Here is a 17,500-nt window from a genome sequence, read left to right as displayed (position 1 = left end):
TTACAGTTACAAAAACCTGTGTTACCTGCATTACAGAACTGTTATAGATTGTTGTTGATATTTCATTTAGAATATTGTTTTGGGGGGCTGTCCTAATTTGTGTGTAGTAGGAAGCATTTCCTTTTAAATTGCTGTGTGCATGATGGATGCATATATTCATACATAATTGATTTCACATCCATCCTGTCTGTGTATTATATATTTAATTGTGTGTCTTTCTGTTTCATCTCATACAGAGCTGTGGCACCCAAGAATAAATCTGTACAAAACAAGCCAGCATACACTGATGCAGAAAATGAGGTCATTATCCAGGCTTTACATCACCATGGAGCTTTTCTCTTAGGGAGCGATAAAGGTGATCAGTCTGCCGAGAGAGAGAATATGGTAGCAGGTGGTCAATGACATCAATGCTGTTGGAGGGCATGGGAGAATTTACTCCCAGAAATACACACCAAGCAAGTTATATGATAACCTTTGCCTGCTATATGGCAGCTGCAGTTGCCCAGGAACAGGTGGCTGTGGGAGGTGGTCCTGCTACCAAACCACCACTGAAACAAAGAGGTTCCTGTCCACTCTTAGACATCCCAGTAGCTCGGCAAAGGGTTGACCCTGAATCCTTGACACTGGTGCTGATGTGGATGACACACCCAGAGTGTGTCAGACAAAACTTCCAGGTATGCAAAATGCAAGTGTCTTTGTTGTATCTTTATATGTGTGTATCTTAGATGTCTGATATACACAGAGCCAGCAATAAGTATGAGTCAGACAACACAGTACTAGAGACAGGAGAGTGTTCAGGGATGAGAATCCAACTGTTCAGTACATTTTTTAATGAGGACATTCTTAATCTGCACATGTAAAAGGGGTTGTTCTCTTTTTCTTGTTTCATTTGCATTGCGATACTTATCAGACTTCTTTCCTTTCCCTTCCTCACATACAAGGTCATCTAGATTGCAGGCTGCCAGCCCACCTGTGCATGGTAAGCACACGTTTGGTTATTGTTACTACTGGGTATAAGGTAGATTTAGGTCTAAATAACAATACAGTTTGTGTTGCTTTACCATCTGTTAGAGTTTAACATACCTTTCCTATAAGAAAAATATGTGAGCAATTTTATTATCTATTTCTCTGTTTGTTGTGATAATTGCACGTTATCATAGTGAGAGTGGCACTATGGAAGTTCTACATCTGATGTCAGAGTATCGGTAGCCTCTGATGATGATGGTGAAGATGAAGAGGCACAGTATGGGGGTGCAGGTGTTTAGTCTGACACCGAGGTTGTGGCTACCTAATTTCCTGCCCATATTTTGGACACAGTCAGTATGCCTACGCATACCCATGACATGGAGACCTCTGATATAGGACAGGTTGAGGGTGACACAGTTGACCAGGGTATTGTGGTTACTCCAGATGCAGAGCTGGTATCTTCTCCACATAGCTATCGCTAGGGTGAGGTGCCATACACAAGGGTTAGTAGAGGTGCTGAGAGTGTGTCACTAGGTACCACCAGATGTATGTGTATGGCCATAGTGGAGGCACAGGTACATTCCACCATGGCTCGGAAGATAGTAGGAGTACTAAACATCATAGATTCTTATGTGCATGACTACTTGAATCATGTAGATGACTCCTTGGACAGGATGAATAGCACACTGGATAAGGCAGTGTCTGCGATGGAACAACTTTTTGGGGTAGGATGGGCATCCATGTGGCCAGAGAGTAGCTACATTTTCTGGTGTTAGCAGACATGGCTGTACAAGACTCCACTCCTGTAGTGACATTACTTCTGATTCATCAGTGATTGTGGTGACCATACCCAGACGTGGTAGGCCATGGGGTAATGCTCTTGGACATATTTGTGAGGCCAGCTTGTGCAGCAGACATCATTCACATTCAGGTAGTACCCTGACTTTTAGCCAGGACCATGGAAGTAGCAGTGCAATTCCTGGCAGATGTGGTTCTCATAAATGGGGGAGACAACACTGAACTGACTACTCTACCATGCATGGCTGACACCTGTCTGAGATGCCAGGACACAGAGATAGCAGAGTGCTTCATTGTATTCATGTAGGCATGCACACATTGAAAAAAAACTGACTTGCCCATACCACCTCACACACATGCAAGCCATCTAAACAGCACTGTTGAGTGCTATACATCTGTTGTTAGTGTCCCTGAACACTGTCTACTCTGACAGATACACACATTTGTTACTCGCACACGCTCACTTCTTTGCTGTCAGCCTTGTCCTCCCACCTCCCTACCCTGTGCAAATGATGATGAGTGCGCCCTGCCCTTTGCACATGTCTTTGTGACTTAGGGTTGCATATATTTCTGATGCACACAGTGGATAGCTAATGCATGCTTACTCACAAGCTTGCATTTATTAATATGCATCGCAGAAGCAAAGTTTTTGATTTCTTATTGCTTATATAATTGTTGAACCTCACTGGTATTTCAGTTAATATTGTAAGTAAAGCAGTGGAAATATTTGGCACTTCAATCTTGTTTCTTAGTATAGTTCTGCAAATGAGGGTATAATTGACCTGATTCATGTTTTATAGATGATGATCAATTGAAATGCTTAATGCACAGTATTGGTTCTAATACATGATTGTATATTGCAAAAATCTGGCATAGTAAATATGACTGACACAACTGTACACCTCAGACAAATTATCTGCTTAGGGGCAAATGCATATTTCAGTATGAGAGTATTCAGTTATATAATTTTTTTTTCTTTGTAAGTTCCACACTTTCCTTGTCAGTACTGCAGATAACAGTTGTGTCCATGGAGGTTGTCCCTGTCTGATGGTATCAGAACACAGTCATTACATGGTTAAGTAATAATGGCTGGCTAGCCAAGTGGCAGCAAGTCATCAGTTTGTTAGAGGCAGGTCAGCTCAGTCTCAGATTTCAAGGGGGAGGAGGGAGAAGAACAGATAGGGGCAGGCTAGGGGGGAGAGAGGTGAGGGCGGGCCAAGCTGTCCAAAGAAAGGGTTGAAAAGGCAGAAAACAAAGGAAACCTGTCTTTTTGATTCCAATATGGCGGCTTCCAGTTTGTTTTGATCTTCGTGGGTGTTCTCCACAAGCAAGGTAGGCCTTATAGGATCTTAGGTCATGTGGAATGGTACATGTTTTTTTTTGGGTAATCTTTGGCTGGTTTATGGCTTATTGGCTTGATAATCCAGTAAGTTAACATTTTTAAATTTTACTGAGGTAAAAGCTGTTGAAGGCCAACTGTATTTTGTGGAGTGCAGGTAGCAAAATAGTGTAGAGGTTGGAATAGTAATTTTTAAAGCAGGTGTTTTAGGTGGGTGATAATGGGAGTTAAGTTCCTTAACAAGTTCTTCATCAAGTTGGCCTTGTATTGGGAAGGTGGAATCTCACAGGGTTAATCTTCCCCACTGGAAGCATTATGAGGCAGTTTTGACAATTTGTGTGGCTGTATTTATGGGAATTATATGTTTAAGGTATGTATGGGTTACACTATATGAATCAGTATTTAGTGTGGAGGACTGTAATGCGGTGAATGAAGACTGACTGTATTATTGACGTGAAATGCAGGGATAGTTGCACTTTATCGGTTAAGATGCATGTGCATCTGTGAGTGTATGAGGTGGAGGATAAGTGGATTGACTGGAGGTCGTGGTTAGGCATGGTAAGAGCTGGTCGTGGGGGTTTCGATTTTAATATGGGTTACTGGAACACTGCTTGACGATAGCACATGGTTAATGGGCCTCCTGGTATCATTACACTTGAGAAGTACGCTACCTCTCACAGCCTGGATCAAACAGCAGCTTAGTAGGAACTCTTTGAAACTCACACAATGACTAAAGGTGATTTTCATTAATATATGTAGCATTGTTACCAGGGATATTAAATTAAAAAAAATTAACATTAAACTGTGAGAGAATGTGGAACAGGGACGATTATACATTTCAAAACTTGAATCAGGAACACTTCATTGATAAGCTTTACACAAGAAGCAGAGAATGACATTGTTGGAGAAAGGGCACAGATTTTAGTTTCAAACCAGAGGGCGACGTTAGTCTTACATCCCACTATCAAGGATGCATTTGATGGAGACCAGCACTGGTAGAATTTTTAATAGAATCTAGAACAGAAGCTGCCATTAAAAAAGGAATAATTAGTAAAACATATACAATATTACATGATAATTATAAGAATCAAGAGCTTAGAAAGGACTGGGAAGAGAGATTGGATAAGCAATTCAGAAAGAGACAATGGTGGGATATATATATATATCCCCCAAATATCAACAAAGTCTAGGAGATTTAGGATCTTTGCCTGGAAGTGTTTATATAGGTACTGTTATACCCCAAGTAGACTCCAAAGAATTTTTCCTCAGGTGGATAGTAAATGCTGGAGATGTGACGGGCAAGAAAGAGGTAGCTGGGAACATATTTTTTGGAAGTGTGATGAGCTGGCAGACTTTTGGGATTCCTTGTGGACCTCTCTGTCTGAGATGCTGGGTGGGCAGATTGGACTGACTGGGAGATTGTTTTTTTGAGTTATGCTACAGAATTGGAGTTGTCTAGACATAGTAAAGCCTTGCTGAGTCTAATTATGGTGGTTGCCAAAAAAGCAATTACTAGAAAATGGAAATCAAAGTCTAGACCAACTTTACTAGACGTATAGAAATATAGTGACAGAGATAAAACAACAGGAATTGGGATCTTTAGAAAAGGGATGGAGAAAACTACATAGGAAAAAAAAGGGAATTGTGGGAACAGTATATGCAGAGCAGGAATGAGGTTTAAGAGGCAGGATTTGAATACGCTATATAATGCTTAACTGACAATGATTGGATTTTTTATAAGTGATGTATAATGTTTACAACTACAGTTGTTTCAATAGTGTCTGTGATGTAAACTGTTTGCAACTAAAGTGATATCAGTTTTTGTGTTTTTTATTTATATAAATTTAAGACTGACTTTGTCATATGTGTAAATTTAATAAAGATGTTTTGAGAAAAAAAGGATCCATTTGATGGTTTCTATCTTGCTGATTAACCTGGCCCAGCAAGCAAACTGACTAGAGGCAAAGGGAAGTTGCTTGCCTTAATACTTCTTATTTCAGCCATTTAGTGACATGGGCGAAAGAAGGATGGCGTCATGACTTTTACCCACCAGGCTATTACTAAGCTTACCTATCTATTTTTGAAACATAATGTAAGTACTGCATACTTGTATTGTTGGAAAGTCTTTGTGGTTTCAATTATCTGGAAGTTGCTGTAGTTAGGTTATATATATGAAAACTACACCACTGTGTTAAATTTCACAGCCACAGTTTTACAGATGTTATTTTGGCATAATGAAATAAGAAGGTAGCGGGAAAGAAAGGTTTTTGGTTTTGTATGGGGATGCTTGTAAATTGTGGTAATTTTACAGCACTTACATTAGTATAAAAGAGGTGGACAACAACTCCCATAGAGTTTATAGGTAAAGAATTACTTTTGGCCCTGAATTATTTCTACTTCACATTTCCAGAATGTCTAATTACATTTATTATCTGGTGTCTGTTATATATATATATATATATATATATATATATATATATATTTATATATATATATATATATATATATATATATATATATATATATATATATATATATATATATTATATGTATAAAATAAAAAAAAGCTGAGGGCCTTTTTAGGCGCAGTCAAAGGATAACATATAGGTTTTTCAGTGGGCTAATATTTTTGGTGTGGAAAGGGTTCATATCACCCCCCACCATGATTTTGTTTTGGTCCAGGTACCTGAAGTCATGAAGGGCATAGAATGGGTATGCACACTGGGGTTTTATTTGCGAATGTGTCTTTGGTTCAGTGAGTAGGCTATGGGTTGAATGAAGCTGTTAATAGTAATGTCTGGCAAAAAAAAAAAAAGTTTACAAGATATTTGTGCAAGATTATAAAGAGTGAACAATTGAAGCATTTCTTCTTCTGTTTATCAGTTAAATAGATCAACAAATTCACACCCAGTTACAGGCAATAATAACCCTGAAAGGGAAAGACTGGTAGGAAGAATTTTATTGACAGTCAATGAGCTTGGGTCAACCACAGGCTCTCTCTGCAGGTACTGCTCAACTGGCAAGTAATGCTTTGCCTGACCCACAAGCAGGACCTATTTCAGGGCATCCAGTGTTGAGTAATAACATAAGTGGAATTGATGGATGAGACAAGGACAGGCAACTGTGTAAGCACAAAGAGGAGAAGAAGCATTGTAAGAAACATAAGAGGGATAACAGAGATGAAGGTACGTTTGAGTTTAATGATCAAATGTTTTTACAGTGGTTGCAAAACCAGGTTTTTTTCAAGAGGATGATTTAGATGATTATGGGTGCCAAACCGAAGTAGGTAAGGAAGGAAGTGTAGCGTATACATGCGGACAAGACAGGTTAGACAAAGATGGGTCCAGTAAAGTAAAAGGCACAATGCTGAGTGCGTGGGCAGTGGATTCAGGAGTGGAGGCAATAACAATGAATATACCATTACAAGACAAGGGTCAAATTTTAGATCAGATTGAGTTGTTAATAGCACAACTCAAGGTTGACTGAGTAGGGAACTGGGTAGAAGACCAAAGACCAATCGACAGGGTATTGGGTAATGGAGAAAAGGGGGATGGAGGTCAAGAGAAGTACCATGGGGCAGTGACATTGGGCTTACCCCTGGGCTTTCACTTGAGCAACAAGGTAAAGCAACAAACTGTGAGCAGAGATTATGCTGACATATTTTCACTATTGAACGGGGCAGAAGAGGTAAAGGAGAAGGATGGTGAGACGGAGTGTCCAGGAGGCAAAAAGAGGAAATTGGCAGTAAGATGGACATGGGAGAACTGGGTGATTGTTTTTTCCATTTATGCTGAAATTTTAGGGGAAAGTAGCCCCAACAAAGCCAAAGGCATGTGGACACATTTTAATAGGGTGACCACGATGTGTTTTGCACAAGGGGGGGCAAAAGTGACTATGGTATGATGAGGATTATAGTAGAAGGAGGCAGGAATACCCTGAAAAAACATGGTCTTGGATGGATTTGGGGCTACTTTGTTGGTTGGATAACAGTGGGAGCTCACTGACAACAGACTGTGGGTTTCCATTAAACCATACAGGTAGACACAGAGTGTACCCCTACACAGGTGCAGCAGGATCGCAGTGGGCTAGGGTGGAAGGGTGTTGGGGAGGTGCTATCAGTATAACTTCGGCTACTGTTGGATCCAGTTACAGTGTAAATATCAGCACAGATGCATGTCATGCAGGATGGCCAATCATCTGGCCAGGGAGTGCTTTCGCTTTTCAGGACAAAAGGGAAAAAATACATTTGGGCCACCATTCCTGCCACCATCCCTTAAAGAGTACACAGGGCAATCTCCTAACCTCAGTAAAGGGGGACATTTTAAGGGCATGGCTCCAGATGTATCCAGATAGGGAGGCAACAGCATTGCTTATGGAAGGATGTACCATGGGTTTTAGGATTCCAGCAAAAGGTAAGAAACAAAAGGGGGTTATTAAGAATTTGATGTTTGTAAGGGACCATCCTGAAATAGTGAGGAGGAAGCTAAACAAAGAGCTAGAGGCAGGCAGATTAGCAGACCTATTTCTCCGTCCACCCAGAAAGGCTTTCAAGGTCTCTCCTATAAGTTTAGTACCAAGAAGAGACCAGGAGATTTTCAGCTCATTTATCACTTGTCTTATCAGGAGGGAGATTCAGTGAATGACTACATAAATGATGTTGGGACAGCGGTATGTTAGGCTTCATTTTATGAAACTGTAAGGAAAGTGCAAAGTAAGAGAACTGGAGCCCTTATGGCAAAGGCAGACATAGAGTTAGCATTCAAGCTCTTACTCATTGCACCCAAGGACCAGGGGTGGTTGGGACTAAACTTTGAAGGTCAGTACTATATGGATAGATACATGCCAATAGGGTGCTTGATCGCATGTGCCACTTTTGAAAAGTTTAACATCTTTTTACATCGACTGGTTGTAACTAGGTTAGGTGAGGACAATGTCGTTCATTATCTGGATGATTTTCTATCCATGGGGAGCAAAGACACTGATGAGTGCCAATGGGGTGTGGGTAACTTCAATCAAATATGTAAGGAATTATGGGTTCCGTTAGCGATAGGTAAAGCAGAGGGCCCCACAGATAGGTTAACATTTTGGGGTATAGAGATTGATAGCTTGAAAGGGCAATGCAGGCTGCCTGTACACAAAATTAGGAAGTTACAGTCAGCTTTGAGTCAAGTTTTGAGACAAAGCAAGTTGACTCTCAAGCAGTTGCATGAATTGTTCAGATTGATGAATTTTGCATGCAGGGTAATTCCAGTGGGGTGGTCATTCATGAAGAAGCTAGCTGCCAAAGCATCTAGCTATACAAAACCATACCACCAGATCATGATTTTTCAGGACATGAAGGCAGATTTGAAGGTGTGGTTGGAATTTCTGTCAGGTTACAACAGAGTGGCAATATGGCAAAAGAATTGTTCACAGAAGCGGCAGGTGGTTATGGTTTTGACAGCTATTTTCAAGGGAAGTGGTTTAATGAAACATGGCTGGATTTGGTAAAAGACCTTTCAATTGCAGAGCTGGAATTTTTTCCAGTGGTAGTGGGTCTTGAGATCTAGGGTGAGGAAATGAAGGATAGGGTGTTTTTTCTTCATTCAGGTAACACAATGAGGTACACGTTATGAACACTCAATTGGGGTAAAGGAGTATTAGGCAACATGATGAGGCATTTCACTTTACAGAGTTAACACTGAATGTGACATTTAAGGCCCAACACATACCAGGCATTGTTAATTCAATAGCAGATGCCCTTTCTTGTTTGCAGTGGCTCAGATTCAAATTATTGGCTCCGAATGCAAAATCCACCCTGGAATGAGTGCCAGAGGATTTATGGGCAACCAAGAATGAAAGCTAATGTGTAATGCCCTCAGTGCAAGGAGAAGGGTAAGGCACAATAAATGCATTCAGCAATTTCCTGCAGACAAGGATAGTCAGAGGTTGTCAGCATGGCCAATACCATGTCACTAAATCATGGCTTACATAATCTTAATGAAAGAAAGTGGGTGGAGTTTAGGGATGGAAAGAAGCACAATGTCAGCATTGGTTTCATCAAACTCTAGGGTTAAGGGACTTGTCTAGTTCTTTTCAAGTTCAAACAATGTTCAAATGTTGGGGGAGGAATCAAGAGCGGCCTTAGGTCAAGTGGTGCCCTAGGCAAAAGGACTCCATGGTGCCCCCACCACATCACCCGCTACCCCCATCCTGGTATACCTACACCAAATAAAGGCTGGAAAGGTGCCCCTAGTAGAGCGGCGCCCTAGGCGGCTGCCTAGTTGGCCTATGCCTAAGGCCGGCTATGGGAGGAATGCACCCAAATCCCTAGATAAGAGGTATCCCATAGAACCAGCTCTATTATGCAAGTTATGGTCAGGCATGTTAGCAGTTTTTCTGCTTATGAAGTCACTTTATTCAGAGCGGCTTTCTTGCTGGCTTTCTGAGGGGTGTTTAGGTGGTATGAGGTTGTTCAAATGAGCGAGAAAAGGAGTCAATGAATTGTTCTGTCACTGGCACATGTACAGCTGGTAGAGGAGGACACAAGGGTTTACTTATCAAAATCCAAAACTGATCAGGTAGGGAAAGGCCAGTGGGTGAGGGTGGTAACTCCTAAGAATATAGAATGGAATTTGTTAACAGTAATGGCAGAGTATCGCAGCTATTGTGGTACACAAAATGTCCCGTTCTTTTGCCATCAGCGGGGTGACCCCCTTACACTGTACCAGGTGAGAGCAGTCTTAAAGGACGCAGTGAAGCTATCCAGATTAGACATAGGCAGGTACACACTGTACCATATGTTCCTGGCTTCTTTGTGAATGAACATGCTGTAGTCAATGATCTACTGGCATTTTGCCATCTGATAAATTTAAAACTATTTTTTGGTGGACAAGATAAAAGTCGGATAAGTATGAATTTTCAGTTTCGTAAATCCAATTTTCAGCCTCCAATGGATAAATTTGTTTCTCTAATTCAGGAATCTTGTCTTAAAGATTTGCATTTCAAACAAAGTGATTCTCGTATGTTAGGCCATAATTTATCTGAGCAGGAACAACAGGCATTAACAAATTTGAAAAATAACTCTAATATTGGTATTATATCAGCTGACAAAGGAGAAATGGTGGTGGTCATGGACATGCAGTATTATTTGAATGAGGCTTATAGACAGTTATATGATTCCAGATATTATATGTCCATGCCACTTGATCCTACCATGCAGTTCAAATGTGAAATAGGTTCCTTTTTAGAACTAGCTGTGGAGGAGGGCATTACTGATGAGGGAACAAAACAACAACTGGTGGTGGATGATCCTCAGAGGCAGATTTTTTATCTGCTACCTAAAATGCATAAATGTTTGAAGAAACCACCAGGAAGACCTATAGTATCTGGCAGGGGTTCATTGACTGAACCCCTCTCAGTATTTCTTACACAGCCTCTATTAAAGATGGTCCGTGCCAGACTTAAAGACACCACCCAATTTCTCCAGATTTTGTCTGATTCACAGTTGGAGCTGGGTTGGATGATGTGCACGTTAGATGTTACCTCTCTTTATACAAATATTCCTCATTGGGCTGGACTGAAGGCCTTAAAATATTGGCTTGATAAGGCGGACATCTATCCACCCGGCTTCAACACTTTGTTAATTTGTATGGCTGAACCTATACTAACTAAGAATGGGTTTTATTTTCAAGCAGACTGCTTTTGGCAAACACAAGGAACTGCAATGGGGGCTTCTTTTGCCTCTATTTATGCGGACCTTTTTATGGGGTACCTAGAAGAATTTCTTATCTATGACCCATCACATAATATCGATTTAGGGGAGATGGATATTTGGCATAGGTACCTTGATGATTGTTGGTTGATTTGGTAGGGTGATGTTATATATTTACTAGAGTTTGTCCAATATCTAAATGAGAACAAATGGGGGATGGAGTTCACACTTAATATGCATGATCAAGAGATCCATTTTTTGGATGTTCGAATAACACGTAACTCTGATCATAGGTTATCTACTCAAGTGTTCTGTAAATACCCCCAATATAATAGTTCATTGGAGGCTACTAGTCTACATCCCCATCATATCATCAGAAATATACCCAAATCCCAATTTTTGAGAGTGAGGAGGATTTGTTCAGATCAAGGTACCTACTAATACCATCAACAGGACCTCATAAAAGGTTCCGCAACCATGGATATAAGTCAGGGTATGTCAGGACAGCCAGTAATTGGGCTCAGGAACAAGACCGAGCCAAATTATTGGAATACCAAGTGAGATCAGGTACAGAACAGGAGGTGATTAGGCTTGTGACAACTTATGGAAGGAACATCAATACCACTCGGAATGTTATTAAGAACAATTGGAACATTCTTTTGGCTAACCAAGAGTTAGCCAGGATACTACCTCCAGAGTGTTTACTCTTGTACCGTAGGGGCCGGAATTTGGGCTCATACTTTAATCATTTCAAAACTGAAATTATGAAAACTGGTTTTGGTCAACAAACTACATTAACTGGGGACAAATTGATGGGGTCTTTTTCCTGTGGGCACTGCTCATTCTGTACACATATGCTTAAAACTAAAGAACTTTCTAGTACAAATACTAGTAGGATATATCAGATAAAATGTTTTGGTAATTGTGGTACGGATTGGGTGGCTTATTTGGCCACATGCTCCTGTTCTGCTTTTTATGTGGGACAGACATCCAGGCCACTCAGGCTTAGAATGTCGGAACATCTTAGTGACATGAGAAACCAGCATTTGACCAATGCCCTAAATAAACATGCTTTAAACTACAAAACAGCCAAATTTCATTTCACTATTATTGATAAAATTTGGGGGATTAGATATAGAAAAATGGGATGGCACAGTATATTAAACACTAAGGAGAGGGTTGGATTATTAATTTAGGGGGTTTATTTTACCCTGGCCTGAATGACCATCTTTGAGTGGTGGTTTGTATATTGATTGAGTATGACTCCAGTTATTATACTGTGCCTTTAAATGCTGATTGATCTGCTTAATTATTTTATTTAGAATACTATATAAGTATTCTTTGAATGTTATTAGCGTATCACTGATGTAGGCCATGAGGACGAAACCGGTCTGATTTATGGTTTTTGTCTTATTGTATTAATATATTATATTTATCTCATCCTTTGGTGCTGGCCTCTTTTTGAGTTTAGCATTTTTTTTGGCCTTTGCACTTGACTTACGTGTGAGTATGTTGTGCGGTGGATCATACTGCAGTGCACTTCTTGATGTATCTAGACACCAGAACCTTGACTGAAGTAATTCAAACACACGTCCTATGGTATTCCTAGTTTGAATGTGGGACTTGTTGTATCCTTGCTCAGTGGGGTTGTATAGGTTTCTCATGAGTGTCATGAGCCAGAGCTCAAGTGCATAACTTGCATCTCCTACTAGATGGCCTTGAGGAATGTCACCCCTAGCAAACCTGGTGTACAGCTCACAGATGTTCCGTATGTGTGAGTTATGGAAATTACCTGGGTTACCTGGACAGATATTGTAGATAATCCTTTGGGCTTTACAGACAACCTGACAGTTTATAGAGTGGAAACCTTTTCTGTTGATGCACCTCCTTTCCTGTTCTCCAGGTGGGGCTTTTATTTCTGTATTTGTGCAATCTATGGCTCCCAAAACTTCAGAGAAGTTTGCTGCTGCTGTATAGAATGCCTGCATGATTCTTGCTGTCCCCTGTGAGGTGTGTGGGAAACCAATGTGATTCCTTTTGTGTAGTAGCATTGCTTTTAAATTAGGGACAAATCCCAAAATAATCAGGGATAATCGGGACCCTTTTCTAATATATGAGAACTATTAACCTGAGATCTTGATCAAATAAGAGAATGTGAATTAACATGCATTTTCTTAAGTAACAAAATAGTCTTTATAATTATTACTGTTATTAATGGTAATCCAAAAATCAATAGTTTGGGAAAGGATTAATTACGAGTGGCACAATTAAATTTTGAGCCAAAATCAGGGACATCTGTGAATATCATGGGCATCTGAGAGGTATAAAGTATAGGGTGTACCTTGCACTATGAGACTCCTACAGAAACAGCAGCACAGGACTCTTCTAATATTGCATTAACAGTGTCCTTAACTGTTATACACAGGGACCTCTGTTCAAACTGATCAGAATACAATATTCTTGATGCTGATACCGGTGACACCCCTAATATATCCCCTGTGGGTATTTGGAAAATACCAGTAGCAAATATATGTAATGCTAAATATAACTTTGATTCCACTGGGATGTGTTCTCCCAGATTTTCCTGGGGCCTGAGGCAGGGACGGCAGAGGTTGCATATTTCCTCCAGTGTTTCCCAGTCAACTGTGCATCTGTCAACAATTTCAGTGTCATGCAGCCCATAATAAGTGAACCAGGGTGTAAATACCCTTCTTCTTCTTGCCCATGGTCTGACAGCAGCAGCAGCACCCTGATTTAATGCCTGCTGCACATACAGCATAATAACAGCAGCAGCAACCTTGAACATGCTTTTTATCTAAGTGTAATTGTGTTGTATGCCAGACAGTTTTACTGTACAAGGCAAATGCCTACACTGAGTGTATATGATTGATTTATAGCTTCTTAAGTAGCTCTGCCATATCGGATTGGTTAATTAGCATGTACTTTCACTTCTTATGGTGTTATTAGCATATCCTGTCATTTCCCTTTGTTTGATGGCTCTACACATCATATAGAGTCCATTTAATGAATACCAAATAGTGGGCTATCGTGTAGCTATTAATGAATCTGGCCCTTTGTCTTGTATAAGACTACTTCTAGAACCTGACCTAACTTTGTCAAAACAAATTACCATTGTGACACAGGGTTAATCTGTAGAGGGAAAATAAACATATTTATGGGAGTACTGATGCAGTACAGGTCATCATCCATGTGCAGAGCCTAAACAACCTGTGCACATACAACAAAGGAAAGACAAATAAACGGGGAAGACATTAATAAGACCATACTGGTTTCATGACATATAGCAGACATCTTAATGTAAGTCATATTTAAATTACAAAACAGTATTTGATATTATACTTTGCATCATGATCCTAACAACACAAAGCCTTTTTTTTAACTAGATACCAGATCTGAAATATGTAAGAACAGAAGCATTGCTGGTCTTATGTGCATTGAGAAGACAATGAGGCTTGGGTGTTTGTTTAACTAGTTTATTGTATACAAACACATCAGGATGGATGGCAGAAACATTGAACTTAAACGAACTATCAAACTGACTGACTACATACATGCATGCTCTCACTGTGGCTGCGCACTCAAAATGGCACTCTTGCTTGCATGTGCTCAGTACTTATATGCACGTGCCCACTGACTGGAATGCTTCTTAAAGGTATATCACACACTCTGATCTACATCCTCCCTCTTTAGTGAGCTGTCTCACATTGACAATGACATTTGAATAGGCATGCAATTATACAGACACTAATAAAGAAAACAGTCATGTCCAAGTTGCCATGTATCTGGAACTAGGTTTTGAGGCATGACCTGATCTCGTAACATAATAGGACTGGGTTTAGCAACAGTCACTGAGGTATGTTCTGCTTGGGGACTCTCAGGGATTTTCTCAGGAACAGGGATTGCTGATGGAATGTCCTCTGGAACAGGAACATTGAGCAAGTAACTCTGAGAACTAGAGTCTATCACAGGCAAGATGCTGTAACACTGGTTTGGACACTGGTAACAAATTCTTCCAATTTCGTCTGAATTCCATTCCTTGTGATTCCACAATGTACAGTCTTAGCTGTTGACACAAACTTTTCACAAATTTGATGTGATCAAAATCTTTTGACATCTGCATCCTCACTATCTCCCCTTTTTTCAATGAACTGAGCAGTTTGCTGGTTTTATCATAATAAGATTTCTGGGACAAACGCTTATTCAACAATTGAGCTTTTACTGCTTTGTTGTTTTTAGCACATGGAACCAATAAATTACTGCTGATTCTGTGGTTCTGGTTTGTCTAAGCATAAGTCTCTGGGAAGGTAAACCAAGATGTTTATAATGAGGAATATGTCTGAGATTTAACAAATTTAGAAAAACATCGGTATTGTCATGTCTGGATTTCTCTAACTGCTGTTTTGCACGTTGAAGTGCACGTTCAGCCAAGCCATTTGACTGAGGGTATTCTGCACTACCTGTAATATGAACATAGTCCCATGCTTCTGAAAATCTCTTGAACTGCTAACTAGTAAACTGTGCACCATTGTCAGAAATAACTCTGTGTGGACTACCATGGGCAGAAAAATGTCTCTTCAACTTAGTAATGACAGTACCGGAAGTTTGGTTGGGAAGTAGGTCAATCTCGAACCAATCTGAATAAGAGTCTACTAACACCAAGTAATGTTGACCATTCCACTCAAAGATATCTGTGTCACATTGAAAGACTTCACTGGCAGAATTTATCCCAAATGACATTCTCAGAAATCTGTATCTTCCAAAAGGAGTACTGAAAGTGGCTAACAATGAAGATTTTCGGTCAAGCAAAATTTGCCAAAATGAACTTTTTGCATCTAAGACAGAAAAAACACTGGTGTTTGGCATGAGGGCAGAAACCTCTTTGACTGTGCGCATTGGATGATGAGACCATTTCACTGCTTTGTTCAAATCTCTTGGATCAATCCATATTCTGATATCATCTGAGCTCTTCTGATGATCTACTACCATAGAGGATACCCATTCAGTAGGTTCTTCTATTGGACAAATTACCCCTAGCTTCACCATTTTGTCTAGCTCAGCTTTGACTCTGTTCTGTAAAGTTACTGGAACTTTTTGTGTTGGTCTGATAACTGGGCTGACTTCTGGGTCTAACTTCATAGAGTACACAACTGGTAGTTTGCCTAGTTTGTCTTCAAAAAATATCAGCATACTCAGAAAAAATAGTTTGGGTGAAATTTGAGCTGTTGTCATGCAGACTTACATGGTGAATCTCTTCATTAAGCGAAATCCGTCACATATTCAAACTATCTCTGAAGCCCACCAATGACGGCATGTGTCTCTTGACTAAGTAAAACTGCAAGTCATAGCTATTCCCAGCAGAGTAACATGAAAGCACTTCTGAGCCTTCGGTTTGAATCTCTTCACCACCATAAGCAAAAAGCTTCACATACTTTGTCAAATCAAGCTGTTCTGCAGCTTTTACTCTAGCAAACATTTCTGCTGACATAACATTGCACATTGAATTAGTATCTGCTTTGAGCTCTACAGGACTCCCATTAATCCAAACAGTACAAAATATTTTGTTCTTTGCCCACAAATCTACTGCATTGACTGTTTTACCAAGCACAGACATATTATCAATATAAAAAGTAGGGTCACAGCTTTCTTATTGATCAACTTGCCTCTTGGAATGCCCTCTTTTAATAAAAGAATGTGTCTTATTTGATTTACAAAACCTTTTGAAATTATACCACTTATTGCAAAAATGGCACTGCTGACCAAAAGCTAAGCACTTTTCTCATTTGGATTCATGGTTTCCACCACAATTATGACAGTTGACTATGAGGTTTGCTAGGAGTTTTGCTGAGTCATGCCTATGCTTTGCTGTGTGCATCTTAGGCCTTACTGAAGTAGCTCTGGGATTTACTGACGTTGCCCTGGAACTTGCTAGAAAGGCTTGGGGTAGGGCCAAGCCCTTGGATTTGTATCTGTTAAGCTCGTGCTGCATACTATCAATATAAGCTGTTGAATGTGCTTGGAGGTTTGCTTTCTCATTTTTAAGCATACTTGTGTGCCTTTCTGTAAGCTGGCATATCTGGCAATTCTCAATGGCCTTATTTAGCATCAAATCACTGTCTCAAAGCAAAATCTTTCTCACTGTGTCATCAATACCACACACAAGCCTGTCCTTTATCAATTCATCCTTTAAATCACCAAATCTGCACATTTTAGCTTTATTTCTCATGTTAGTTATATATGCTGCAAAAGTTTCACCATGCTTTTGATCCCTTGTGTAAAATAATTACCTTTCCATTGTAATATTCGTTTGGGGGTTACACATTTCTCTAAATTTATATTTTAAGCACTCTGGGTCTTCCTTCGTTTCAGCCGGTACAACAATATGGGGGTCTTCCCCCTTTCCTGCAAACACAGAAAGTACATACAGAAATGAATGCTGTCTTTCAGTGGGATCTGAACCAGCTAAATTAAGCAGAATAAATGCCTTTGTACATGCGTCTTTGTCAGAAAAAGCAGCCTTTATGAAAATATCGTATTCCTGCTCAAACATTCTCTGAGTTTCTACTATATTGTTATCAAACACAAGCAGTGTGGGTCTGTGAAATCCTTCTGCCGTGCCCATGGATTATAGTAAAACACAATGCAGTCTTGCCCGTTGTAATTATGTACAAACATACACACACAAC

Source organism: Protopterus annectens, chromosome 17.part0, assembly GCF_019279795.1.
Source record: "Protopterus annectens isolate FY-2018-M chromosome 17.part0, PAN1.0, whole genome shotgun sequence".
NCBI classification, from domain to species: domain Eukaryota; kingdom Metazoa; phylum Chordata; order Ceratodontiformes; family Protopteridae; genus Protopterus; species Protopterus annectens.
The sequence above is the reverse complement of the archived record's forward strand: the minus strand, read 5'-3'. Positions refer to the sequence as shown.